The sequence below is a fragment of the Colias eurytheme genome, chromosome 31 (assembly GCF_061535395.1).
Source record: "Colias eurytheme isolate Ceu_HAF_F1 chromosome 31, ilColEury1 Martin Lab GWU primary, whole genome shotgun sequence".
In the NCBI taxonomy this organism is placed as follows: Eukaryota; Metazoa; Arthropoda; class Insecta; order Lepidoptera; family Pieridae; genus Colias; species Colias eurytheme.
The window spans coordinates 3,953,716-3,968,656 of NC_143010.1; the positions used below are offsets into that span (position 1 = coordinate 3,953,716).

A 14,941-nucleotide genomic window follows, 5' to 3' on the forward strand; every position below is an offset into this window, starting at 1 on the left:
TTGAGAAATAGGATAGTTTTAAACATGTAGGTACCACGGGCGAAGCCGGGGCGGACCGCTAGTAAAAGTAATAAATATTTAGACGTACTTTTCTGTACAGTTTCCATCCAAAACCCTATCTATCCACTGCAAACAATTTTGTGTGCATATCGCGTAGGTCTAAGAATCGAACATCCATTTTTCATGCCCGTAAGTGATAAACTCAAGCATTTATTTATTCAATGAAACTTCTTCTAGAAGCACTTTTGAATCTTCATTACATATTTTTAATATTTACCACCGATTCGGAAAGCAGTATCTACGGAGAAGATCCGGCAACAGATAAGAGTAAGGCAGAACAACGTTTGCCGGGTTTGCTAGTATAATATTATGTATTTAGTTATTTCAACAGTATCGCATTGACCCCTTTAACGCAACGCTACGTGACCCCGATGGCGCGAGTCGAGCAGTTCGTTGGTTCGTTATTCGTGAATTTAAAATTTCGGTTGTAGTTGATAAATAGTGTTGAATTTATATTTTAATTAATTATTATTCAAAAACTAAAGACTTTTTGACGAATTGGAAACGTTATTTATGCATGCATCTAAGAGCGTATACGCACTATGCGGGTAGCCGCATTGCGGGTAGCCGGACGGCTGACCGCAAGCACAATTATGTACGTAATATTCATTTCTATGCGCACTGCGATGCGGCTACCGCAACCGCACAGTGCGCATAGAAATGAATATTACGTACATAATTGTGCTTGCGGTCAGCCGGACGGCTACCCGCAATGCGGCTACCCGCATAGTGCGTATACGCTCTAAATCTCGTGGTCTTCAGAGAAATAAAAAAAATATAATGAATTAATCGCGTTTAAAATCAGTTAATAGGCCATCCATCTTTACTTGTGGATCTAAGCCTTGATTTCAAAATTTTACTAGCTGTTGCCAAAATCTATATATAGTAAACCTGTTTCACCTGTATAAGGAAATACCCATGCGAATGAGATATTCCATTTTCCACCTCCTAACTTTCTCCAGACACAAAAAATCATATCATCTTAGCGTATTATAGAGGCTTAAGGATACAAAATTATTGACTCGTTAGTCATTACTCATTTCGTAAATCTCCATTTTTGGTAACGTCACTTAAAATACAATAAAATGCATAGCCTCCTTTTTTGGTAGTCGGTTGACAGTGCACATAATACGTATTACGAATGTGGCTTATCATTATTTCCAGAGCATTTTAAACAACACTATATATATGTCAAGGTATAGCGATATATTTAAAAAATATTTTAATTGAGAACGCCGCCCACGCTCTTCCGAACTTATGAGGTTAAAAATAGTTGTTGCTTCCATTGAGATAATATTAATAGGAGACGACACCGCCTACATCACTTATGTTCCACTCAACATACGTCATGTGACGTATGTTGAGCGGTATTTTTTAATGGTTTTACAGTGAAACGCATCAAACATGCATTCGTGTGTGTTACGATATTGCACAAATAATACAAATAATACGGAAAAGTGCAAAGGAATAACTTTCATCGTTAAGTACCTAACTAAATAATAATTTTTAAAACTTAGTTAGAGCAAAAAAATGGCGCACAGATTTTGTTCGTGGTGTCTCCTCCATACGTAGTAATATTATCTCAATGGTTGCTTCATTATATTTTGCTTCAATTGATGCAATAAAAATGTGAGAAATATACATAGATAAAGATAGTTATATATATTTAGTAGTCTATATACTGATCCAGAAAATACATGTTCCGATTAGTCGTTTCAGCGAAAGATAGAGATATTTGTAAATATATAATAATATCTAAATAGTTTTTTCTTATTGACACTAACGTATTTTTTTAGTTCGAATAGTTCCAATAGTTCATAAGATTAGCGCGTAGCAACTAATTTCAGCTTAATAATATTAGTATGGATAGTCATCCTGACAAAATATTATAAACGCAAAATATTCTTACAATGTATGTTACTCTTTCACGCGAAAACCACCGAACAGATTATGATGATACTTGGCAGTTATGTAGCTTGAAACAGAATTAACAAATTAGCCATAGAAATACTCCCTTTGCAGCTTCATCCGCAGATGAAACCGCACAGCACAACTAGTCTATCAACTAACAATTACTCAATCTATTACACTCAATTTAAAACCACCAGGATCGGATACACTATGATGCAAACACACACACACAAGCCGATCTATTTTTACATATTGTTTAAAACACAGGTCATAGACATTGTAATATTCCGAGAGAATGTTCATATGAAACCTTGGATTGCGCAATATGAAAAGATGGCACATTTCCATAGCTTTGAGGTGTCAGATAAACAAAAACATTATCGGGTATAAATAGGTATTGATCATTAAAGATAAATGAGAGTAAGAGGTGTATTTTAACTATAGGTAGGTCCTAGGTATCTTATAGTTTGCCTGTAAGTATGTTTATCTATCCATACTAATATTATAAATGCGAAAGTAACTGTGTCTGTCTGTCTGTTACTCGATCACGCCTAAACTTCTGAACCAATTTGCATGAAATTTGGTATGGAGATATTTTGATACCCGAGGACATAGGCTACCTTTTATTGCGAAATATGTACCACGGGCGAAGCCGGGGCGGACCGCTAGTCTATAATAAAAATGAAAACCGTTTCGCGTTGTCACGGCATCACGTGTGAACGGGTGGACCGATTTCGATAATTATTTTTTTATTATATTCCTTGAAGTACGAGGATGGTTCTTATGTAGAGAAAACAAATATGTACCACGGGCGAAGCCGGGGAGGACAGCTAGTAGAAAATATTTTAAAAGTGTAACTTGTTAATCAGAGATATCTAAAATAAATGACTTTTTATACTTTTAGCTGAGTGTCCGATTTTCTATGAGATGCCATGGGATTTTCCTGATTGTCTACGCACGCGAAGCAGGAGGCAGAAAGCTAGTTACAGACATTTTTTATTACTTATTATCACGAATCTATAGAACTAGTTATTAATTATCACCCGCTAAAAAAAATCAAAGCAAAAACATTCGCAAAAAAACACTAGATACAAACTTTGCGCAGTTCAAAAAACATCCTGTACACCTACTGAACAAATGTCAAAATACACCCGTCTCGCTCGTACACACGTACGAACGCGAGGGCGCAGGAAAGAGACAGACGCACAGACCTCGCGCCTCACCTTGACTCGCGACATTGCTTGTTTCATTGAAAGCGAGTATGTGTTCCACTATGGGAAATTATCCGCCTAACACTTCAAGGCGTTTTATATTGAATAGATATTATTAATTGTAAGGCCGTCTATTTGTAAAATTGTAAATGATTATTGAAGTGAAACTTCTTGAGGGTAAAACATCAAGGTCGCGTCATGTCAATACCGTCACGCCATGGAGTAAGGCGACAATTTAGGTATCTTTGAATCTTTGCCAAAGAAGTTTCACTTGTGACGAGTGTGCTCTGCATACACGCTCTTTTTTCTATTTCTATAGTAATACTAGCGGTCCGCCCCGGCTTCGCCCGTGGTACATATGAAAAATAGATGTTGGCCGATTCTCAGACTTACCCGATATGCACAGAAAATTTCATGAGAATCGGTCCACCCGTTTCGGAGGAGTATGCAGACTAACATTGTGACACGAGAATTTTATATATAAGATTAACAAGCTGAAGTGTTTGTTTGAACGCGCTAATCTCAGAAACTACGAGTCAGATTTGATAAATTATTCCACTGTTCGACAGTCCATTTATCGAAGAAGGCTGTATATCATCACGCTAAGGCCAATAGGAGCGGAGCAATGCGGGTAAAACCGCGGAGCACAGCTAGTTGATTTTAAAGTCGTTTATTTTTAATAGATTTTTCTATTTCCTACATAGTTAAGTGCAAATCGGTGAGGATATTTCTTGATCAATATCGTAAATGCTCAATCGGTTATGCAAATTCATAAGACGTGTAGGATTTGCTAAATTTCACATAGCGCCATAATGTCGCTAATAAACTGAGAGAATTATGAGCAAAAATATGTTGTTTACATACTGGAAATATATCCGTATTTTATATCCATACTAATATTATAAATGCGAAAGTAACTCTGTCTGTCTGTCTGTTACTCAATCACGCCTAAACTACTGAACCAATTTGCATGAAATTTTGTATGGAGATATTTTGATACCCGAGAAAGGACATAGGCTACCTTTTATTGCGAAATATGTACCACGGGCGAAGCCGGGGCGGACCTCTAGTATGTTTATACAATAATGAAACATGCATGTAAATACATACATAGTACATACTTTAAAATGCATAGACGGAAAAGTAAAATCGTAATAATAAAATAATATGTAACATACCTACTTGAATTTATTCAAGTAGCTAGTAAATAGGTATATATTAATACTAGCGGTCCGCCCCGGCTTCGCCCGTGGTACATATTTACGTTTTCTCTACGTAAGAACCATCCTCGTACTTCAAGGAATATACATAATAAAAAAAGAATTAACGAAATCGGTTGAGCCGTTCTCAAGTTATGCGCTTACCAACACATTTTGGGATTCATTTTTATATTATAGATTAATTATATGTATTAATATAAATAATATACCAATTTACATAAAACCTTATGCAGTATAATATATAGGTCAACCATATACCTAGGTAGTAATAAATAATAATATAGCTTGGTAACTTCATTTCCTAAATCACCCTTTTAACTACATCGTAAGGAATCACACTTTTAACATGACTGTACTATCAAATCGACCTCAACGAAGTCACAGCTACATAAAAATGAAAGTAGCATCATTTACAAGGCTTTGGCTGTGCTACGTGACGCATCACGCATACGACGCATGACTATACCCACAGACCATACAGTACATAAAAATAACTACGTTAAAAAAAATCGACGTCAAAAACGGAAAAGTAAAAAATACAAAAGATTCGATATTATTAATTACTATTACTACATATTATTTGGATGTGCCATTTACTAAATAGATTTGAAGTCGCTGCCACCTCCTTTTTTGAAGTCGGTTAAAAAGAACATAGTTTTAATAACTACGCCCACAGTAAACAGATTACAAACAGTATGGTAACTACATACATAAGAAAAGAATAGTTTAAAAAAGTAAAAAACACGCCTATTGAAATTATTGTATAGCCACCGATCGTTGATATGTGTGCAAAGCTTTTAATCTCTCAGTTTAAAGTGGGCCAAAATCGAGTCTAAAGGAGTCGGTTACAAACATACAGGTGAAGCTAATAAAAGCGTGTTAAAAATAATATATAATATGTATGTAGTTAAAAAAAAACTAAAAAACACGCTTTTTATAGAAAACCGAACTAAAATATAGAAAATTTTTATCAAATTAGTGTATTGTCATCGGTCCTCAATAAATCTACAAAGTTTGAACGAAATCTGGCAGTGGGTCAAAATCGCGCCCAAAGAAGTCGGTTACAAACATACAGGTGAAGCTAATATAAAGCGTGTAATAAGTGATGAGATCATGAGCGCTAAGCTAGCTGCTCCGCGCGGTTTCACCCCCGTGGCTCCACTCCTGTTGCCCGTAGCGTGATGAAATATAGCCTATAGAAATATAACCTTCCTCGATAAATGGGCTATACAGGGTGTCCCAAAAAGTAGTGATGAACAGAAGCTGGGAGGTAGAGGACCTAAAGGGCTATCCGAATCACCCCCATGTATGTTATGCGATTTTTCGTATTTTCGGAGTTATGACGTTTTTTTCAATTTTTCACCTATCGCCGAGTACGGTGATATTTTCACTCATGGTGACGTCAATTATTGCGGAAGGTGCTTGATTTTTTTTGTGTGCTAAGCTGAAAGATAGGCCAATTCAGTATGGTAACATTTACTATCGTTAGATCTTTGAATGGAATAAAAAAAAGAATTAAAATGCCAAGAAAGATAAAATAACCCAGTATGTTCTCCACTTCAAGGGCCCGTAAAAAAATAAAATCACATAAAAAAAGTTTTCCATTTGGCTTTTAAAAACTTGCTCTATCTATCAGGTAGCTACCCTGAAAATTTCATTTTATTATTCAGAAGGCTTCAATCGAAAAATTGAAATCTAAATGAGGTAAGTGCAAAAATTGAATTAACATGATGATTAATAAAAACAAATTAAAACCAATAACAAGGTGTTTAATTACCAGAAATTTTTAAAATGACCCCGCTATTGCTCAGTGCAAGTGCGACATCACCGTAAAAAGTTGTCTTTTAAATGTCTGAATGCCCTTTTATCATTTTTAATGGTTTCTTCTGCTACTATGAATTTCCAGGTTATTTCGTTCAAATTGTGGCAGTCTCTCGTCTTTGTAGTATCCCCACGGAAAAAAATCAATAGGGTTTATGTCCGGGGACCGTCGAGGCCAGGCTAAAGGGCAAAGATACCCTGAAAGATGGATTGGTCGTTGCAGCCTGCGCATGCGCTGGTGACGCCTGCCTTAAAGCCTGGCCTGCACGGTCCCTCGACCTAAGCCCCATTGATTTGTTTCAATGGGGATACTAAAAAGACCTCGGCTACTTGAGAGAATGCTACAATTTGGACGATATAACCCGGAAATTCATAGTAGCAGAAGAAACCATTAAAAATGATAAAAGGGCATTCAGACATTTAAAAGACAACTTTTTACGGTGATGTCGCACTTGCATTGAGCAACAGCGGGGTTATTTTAAAAATTTCTGGTAATTAAACACCTATTTATGGGTTTTAATTTGGTTTTAATGATCATCATGTTAATAAAATTTTTGCACTTACCACATTTAGATTTCAATTTTTCGATTGAAGCCTTCTGAATAATAAAATGAAATTTTTAGGGTAGCTACCTGATAGATAGAGCGAGTTTTTAAAAGCCAAATGGAAAACTTTTTTTATGTGATTTTATTTTTTTATGGGCCCTTGAAGTTGTGAACATACTGGGTAATTTTATCTTTCTTGGCATTTAATTCTTTTTTTATTCCATTCGAAGATCTAACGATAGTAAATGTTACCATACTGAATTGGCCTATCTTTCAGCTTACCACACAAAAAAAAATCAAGCATCTAGCGCAATAAGTCACGTCACCATAAATAAAAATCTCATCGTACTCAGCGATAGATGAAAAATTGAAAAAAATGTCATAACTCCGAAAATACGAAAAATCGCATAACATACATGGGGGTGATTCGGATAGCTCTCTAGGTCCTCTACCTCCCAGCTTCCGTTCATCACTACTTTTTGGGACACCCTGTATAACACCGAAAGAATTTTTCAAATCGGACCAGTACTTCCCGAGATTAGTGCGTTCAAACAAACAAACAAACAAACTCTTCAGCTTTATAATATTAGTATAGATTAATCATATTTTCATTTAAATTTCATCAAAATCGATGCCCTGGTTTATCTGTGAAAGCGTGACAGACAGACAGACAGACTTTCGCATTTATAATATTAGTATACCTATACCAACTTTCCTAAATACTAATTTCATTAATTAATGAGGAATTGATCCTTATTCTTTGCGTATTGCACGCCTCATAAGCGAAGCGTTGAGGTGGGTACTACTGTCACTTCGCGCAAAACATCTGATTTTTCAAACTTAAAATGTCTTTATGTATCATACATTGCACTTGTAAGATAATACATACACACACATATTAAGAAAAAACACTATTTTTAACGTTCATGATATTTCTGATGTCATTTTTGTTATTTAAACTAGTTAAAAAACAGTTTAAAAAAGTTCTGTCTTGGACGTCCGTGTGTCTGTATGTGCGGATCCTTTTTCTTGTTAACACGATAGCGACCGAAATACTTTACTAATCGAGTCTTTTTTTTCTCTTACGCTTGAGTATGCTCAGGAATAGAACCCTTTCATTTTTCAGGGTCTGATTCGATGTGGTTTAATTGTTATTAAATAAACAAAAATAATAATTAATAAATATTTATTAAATAAAAAATATGAGGCGTGCACTTTTGGATTTTCCAAATTATTTTTTTTTCTTCTTCTTATTTTTTATCATACCAAGAAATGGTCAAAACGCAAAAAACCTAATCCTCGATCTGGCGTAATCGGATAAAAAAATTTAAATATAATAAATTTAGATGGTCAAGGCCTTATCAGTTGTTTTTGGCGATCGCTAAACCGGTCAGCCTTGGCTCAGAGTTAGCTGTTATCAGGGGCCCTATTTAACATGATGAAAAACAAATTTGAACCTTATTACAATTGCATAGGCGCTATTGTTCTATACATCTTTATGTTGTTGAAATAGAGACTATTTTAAGAACTTTTTTTTTAATGTGTAATTAGCATGGACCCTATTCACCGTTGATAAACAAATTTAAACCTTTTCACAATGCAATAAGCTCTATTTTTATATGTACAAGGTACATCATTATATCGATTTACATGAATCTTATACCATTGCAATAAAGTCGATAAAAACGTGTTTATTTTTACGTATTTATCAGGGGCCCTATGAAGTATGTTCTTAAACAAATATGGACCTTATGACATTGAAACAGAGTCTATTTTAATAGAGTCGTTTACATAGATTAGATATACATAATTATGTATGTAATATAGTGTGCAGTATGTTACGCCGTTTCGTGTCTGAATATAAATTATTCCATCACTTTGTTCAATAGAAAACTTATATATAACTATCTTTAGATCGTTAACAAGGCAGCAAAGTGTATCGAAAATTTAAAAAAGGAAGTTCCCATTGTATTGATAAATTTTGATTTTATCAATACAATCAATACAATGATATTTAAATAATGATACATATAAAAAACGGCTTTCTTTTCATTCCCCTTAAACATTTTGAATTATGAGGTCTAATAAGACTACGTGCCTGCCCTTGCCCTCGCGCCGTAAAACGTCGGATTAGCAAAGGTTTAAAATTATCATGAATACTACTAGGTGACCCAGCAAACGTTGTTCTGCCCAGAACACCCTTATCAGTTAGGGAGTTAAATAATATTACTATACTCAGACCTATTGCATATACCTATCTACATTAGTTTAATAAATATGGGTCAAGCTATTTCTAAAAAAAAGTTAAAACATGAGAATTTTAACACACAACGACAATTTTATGTATCTAGCTTGTAGATACAACATTTTGAATTACATTAATTTGTAGAAAACATTTACAATTTTTATCTAACCTTGACCACCCTCATTTAGTGCGTTTTAAATTAGTTAAAATATAAATATTAAATTTCTTAATAAATGTAGTACAAATATACATAGTTACATAACACTACTTTTGTGAACATTATCAATGATTTGGACTTTGAACGTTTTTTCTGTAAAACGGAAAATCTTGTCGTGAAAATATTCAACCCTTTTTATCTGTAATTTGATGCAAATTCCTTGTAAATTAAACGCGGATGCCGATAAACAATAAATTGTTTTTCAATTTTCTCATCTTTACCTACTTCCTAGTTCCTACTATGGCACTAAAATTAGTATAAAATTAATGAACGCTAATATTCGTGAGAATGGATTTTTGTAACTATTTCATACAAGAATAGTGAATCAAAACTTTATAAAATTTTGAACAAAGTTTTATTATAGTCCGGATTGGCAAACATACTATTTTAAAACCGCAGGATATCTGTATTCTATAGAAAATAAAATATTGTTTTTTATGTAAGAAGCTGACCGATATCTGCTCAAAATATTTTTTAATTATAATTTTTTTGCAACTGGTAAACTAATACAAAAATAATTGTTCATTTTGAGCCCATAACTCTTATCTCTTATATATAAAATTCTCGTGTCACAATGTTAGTCTGCATACTCCTCCGAAACGGGTGGACCGATTCTCATGAAATTTTCTGTGCATACCTATCGGGTAAGTCTGAGAATCGGCCAACATCTATTTTTCATATGTACCACGGGCGAAGCCGGGGCGGACCGCTAGTATAAATATAAATAAATAAACAGTATTCCGGTAACTCTTCAACTTTTTTATTGTCTTTCTCAATAAATGGACTATCAAACGAAAAATACATTTCTAATTCAAACAAATAGTTCCCGAAATTATCAATTTTATTCTACTTAACAATATTTTACTATATTATTTGTCCATAATAATAATTAAATGACTTCTATTTACGCATCGCGTCGCCACAATCAGCTGTGACCTCATTTTACTCTCAATTGATATCACATACCATTTTGGTTCGCCAAATTGCGCAGTTTCATATTTACACAGGTGTTCGCGAAATCGATTACTTATCAAGGACTGAATGAGACAAATTGACTATTTAACTATGTATATGTATTGTATAGGATTACTTCCGTTGTTTAGTGGTTTGCAAACGGTTTATATAAAACTAGCTTTCCGCCCGCGGCTTCGCCCGCGTTTTCAAAGAAAAACCCGTCCCCGTAGAATTTCCGGGATAAAACCTATCCTATGTCCTTCCTCGGGTATCAAAATATCTCTATTCCAAATTTCATGCAAATTGGTTCAGTAGTTTAGGCGTGATTGAGTAACAGACAGACAGACAGAGTTACTTTCGCATTTATAATATTAGTATGGATTATACGAAATATAAAAGTAAGTATATTAACAACTAGCTGTGCTCGCGGTTTTGCCCGCATTGCTCCGCTCCTGTTGGTCTGAGCGTATGATATATTATGGCCTAACATCCTCGATAAATGGACTACCTATCTAACAGTGAAATAATTTTCCAATTCGAATCCATGGTTCCTCAGATTAGCATGTTCTTGCAAGCAAACTCTTCAGCTTTATAATATTACTAGCTTCCGCCCACGACTTTGTACGTTTTTCCCCGTTCCCGCAAGAGTTTCGGGAAATCCTTTCTTAGCGGATGCCTATGTCCTAACATCTACCTGCATGCCAAATTTCAGCCTGATACGTCCAGTGGTTTGGGCTGTGCGTTGATAGATCACTATATCAGTCACCTTTGAGTTTTATATAATATATAGATATAGAAGTATAATATATTGAAATGTGAATAAACCTTCTAATACTTCAAAAATATGTTCCATACAATTTGGCAAGGCAAGTTTCCTTATGCCGATAAAAAAAAATCTAACCTCAATACCTAATCTAAGACCTACATTATCCCTAGATAAGCATTACCACAGCTGTGCCCTAGATCTCAGTTTTTATCAAAAGCACTATTTTCTTATCTAGCATTACTGCGTTGAGATGACAGTTTGAAATTCTCATTGTATTTATTATTTCAAGAGAAATTTCAAGATTCACATAAATAATTGTTATGAGTAATGTGGTAGAAATTTCTTTGGTATTAACTATCTCTGTTTTATATTTTATTTACTAGCTATTCGCCCGCGTTTTAAAAGATAAACCCGCATTGTTCCTGTTCCCGTGGGATTTCCGGGATAAAACCTATCCTATGTGTTAATCCAAGTTACCCTCTATATGTGTGCTAAATTTCATTATAATTGGTTCAGTAGTTTATGCGTGAAAACCATACATACATACAAACCTTTCCTCTTTATATTATTAGTATAGAAGTATAGATAATTAGGATAGTGGACAACAATCCATGTTACTTATATTAAAAAACTTGTCATCCATTTAATTTATTTAATAATTTAATTTTTGAAGTGAAACTTCTTTATGGGGGTTGGACAAAAATTTAGTGTAACATTTTTGCGTTACGCTGTACGCGTGACATTTTTGCGTTACGCCGTACGCGTGACATTTTTGCGTTACGCCATACTCGTGACATTTTTAAGGTCATAAAGAAGTTTCACTTCTTACGTGTGTACTCTAGTAGACGCATACAATTTTTTTTAGTTACTTTAGTTTACAAAGAAACCAAGAAGAGAAAGCCGCATAATTCCCGTTCCTGTGGGTTTTCCGGGATAAAGCCTATATATTCTGGGTCTTCAGCTTACTTACATACCAAATTTCATTGTAATTGGTAGTAGTTTATACAATAAATTTCATTCAACTATTTGGGAATTAACCAGAATAATTAATCCATACTAATATTATAAACTCTGTCTGTCTGTCTGTTACTCAATCACGCCTAAACTACTGAACCAATTTGCATGAAATTTGGTATATAGATATTTTGATACCCGAGAAAGGACATAGGCTACTTTTTATCCCGAAAAAATGATGCAATCCCGGAAATCCCACGGGAACGGGAACTATGCGGGTTTTTCTTTGACTGCGCGGGCGAAGCCGCGGGCGGATCCTAGTTTTCTATAATTCTAGTTCACAAGCGCAGCCGTGGGGCACAACTAGTCTGCTATAAACTTATGATTCAATCATGTAGAAAGATTGACACCAGGTGGCATATACAAAGTTACTTAAAAAACTTCAACATCTGTCCTACATACTATATGCAAATAATATTTTCACATCTGCCCTAAGCTCATATAGCAGATGGCTTTTAATAAAAAAAAATTCATTTGATAGCTCAAATTTTTTCATAAAAACTTTAAGTAGAGTTTATTAGTATTAATTTTATTTTAAACTGGCATTCCACCCGCGGCTTCGCCCGCTTAGTTTAAAATGTAATAAATTGTATACTAAAACCTTCCTATTGAATCACTCTATCTATTAAAAAAACCGTATCAAAATCCGTTGCGTAGTTTTAAAGATTTAAGCATACATAGGGACATAGGGACAGAGAAAGCGACTTTGTTTTATACTATGTAGTGATAAGCAGAAAAACGGACAATTTATTAAGATTTTTATGTTTTCTTATATGATTATCATATAATTTTTTCATTTTTGGTTAATCGAATATGAATCACTCTTGTTAACTCTATGACATGTCAGAACAAGTTCTTTATAGGTTAAATATAACCAATATGTAGAAATTTCTAGACAACTTAACTTTCAGTCAAAGTTACTATGCAAACTTTAATCTTTTCACTTTTACACACGATTAAAGTGCTAATTTTAGATAAATTCAGCTATGAATACCAATTTTTATGAAGAAATATACGTTAAATACCAACTAGAGAGTTGTACAATATTTTATGAAAAATAGTTGTCTTTTTATAAAATAAAGTTATTTTAAGCACGAAATAGCAATGAATACGGTATTTCAATATAAAGATGACACTGGTTGACCTAAAAAATCGAGTTCTTCAAGTAGGTAGAATCGAAGAACATTAAAGATTGAGGTTATGTTAGTGACGTAAATCCATTTTCGCAAATTCAATACACTTTTAACTTAAATATACTCGTATTAGCAATTAAAGACTTACCCGGATTGTTAAAAACCGCCTGTGAGTTGGATTAAATATCTTTCACTGTGTTGAAATAAGTCGTTATCGATCTCAACAGATGACTAGTTGTCAAATCCGAATTCAATATGGACGACCATTTTTAGACGATTACGTCATCGCGCGGGAAACTTGAATTGCTAATACGAAACTTTTATTTCATAAAAATGAACTTTATTTTTTTTATACAAAAATAAAAAATAATTAAAAAAAATTCTTACCTCATTCAATGGAGAAAGTGTGAAGGAACTGTTTGTTCCAATTGGCTTTTTAATACATTTGTATAGGCGTATTCACTCCAGCTCCGCGCGCTGTTGCCAAACCGTTATTGCGTCAGAAAATGAAGATTGTTCCAAAATACACATTTCAAGACACTGGATCATTACTTTTTAACAGTAAAGTAGATGGAATTTTATTACAAAATTAGTTGTAATTTTTGTAATATTACAACTTAAAAGCCTTTCGTTGTACTTGAAAGTTACACAAGTAAGAGCGGCAACGTCGCGTCACTATTCGCGAAAGCTAACAAAGAAATCTAACGAATTTATAAAATTCAACCCGATTGAATATAAAGACTTTCTATTCTATATTCCTGTTGTTTATTACTTTAAAACAACTGATAAAAAACTATAATTTGATAACTATACAATAGATACAAGTAAAAACACAATATAAAACGCAACTGATTCCTGTCTTGTAAAAAACTAAAATTGTTTTGATCGTTACTAGCGCAGTAAACAAAGAATGTTACGATGTTGCCATCCTATAAAATTCTTATATCAACAACTGCTTCAATGGTAGAATTTAGTACTAAGTGGGAGCTTCACCTATATTTTGATTAAGATAAAATTTATTTAACTATAAATAAAGAATTAATATCATATCAATAATGAATGTCTATGAATTATGAAAAAAAGTTTTGAAAATTTCATCAATATGCATATATATTTTAATAATAACCACACGTTATACTACCACATCAATAAAAAAAATGTGTGCGTGTACTAGTGTACACACGTAAGAAGTGAAACTTCTTTATGACTTTATTTTTCAAAAAATTATTTACTATATGCAACTTTACAGAAATACGTCAAATCACGCGTGGTAGGGATAAGAAAAAATTGAAATTCAAGAAAAAGATGGCGCGTAACGGAAAAATGTAACGTGTAAAGAAAAAATGTTACACAAAATTTTTTTCCAACCCCGATAAAGAAGTTTCACTTCAAAAAGAAACTTAGAGCAATAAACCAACTTGGTATGCTCTAAGAAAAAATACAACATAAATACCCATTTTGACTCCGTCTTTTTGCTTGTAAACGGTCCATCCTGATATCTGATATCAATCGTATCCGTCTCGCTTTCTTACGGCTTATTCCTCCCCCAGTATGAAAAAAATTGGTTGTCTGTAAAGTCGGTTTACTGACGATAGTTGAACGTGATAACGTCCGATTGTGCTTCTTTGTCGCTCGTTCCACGCTCTCGCTTGCACTTCAAGTTTTACATGGAACGCCTCAGAGCGAGGTAACGCCGCATGAGTCATGTTTTTTGTGCGTGCAGCCGGCTATATCGAATTATAAGACGTTGTCACGTCAAAAAAAGCCGCGAGTTCGAACTTCGAATCCCAGCTCGTGATCGAATTATATCATTTTTTTATTTATTTCTCAATTAGATATCATTA

General features: G+C 34.0%; 1 protein-coding gene across 2 annotated transcripts in view; it reads right to left on the reverse strand.

Moving 5' to 3' along the window:
• The window catches only part of CycG (cyclin G), a 41,851-nt gene extending 27,849 nt beyond the window's left edge, over window positions 1-14,002 (reverse strand). The window contains exon 1 of one of the 2 annotated variants that reach the window (XM_090118960.1): window positions 13,485-14,002. The gene's annotated coding sequence lies outside the window, so the exon portion shown is untranslated. Of the gene's footprint in view, window positions 1-13,245; window positions 13,387-13,484 lie in introns of those variants that run through there. The other variant, XM_090118961.1, reaches the window with a different exon arrangement.
• Between the last annotated feature and the right edge of the window lie 939 nt (window positions 14,003-14,941).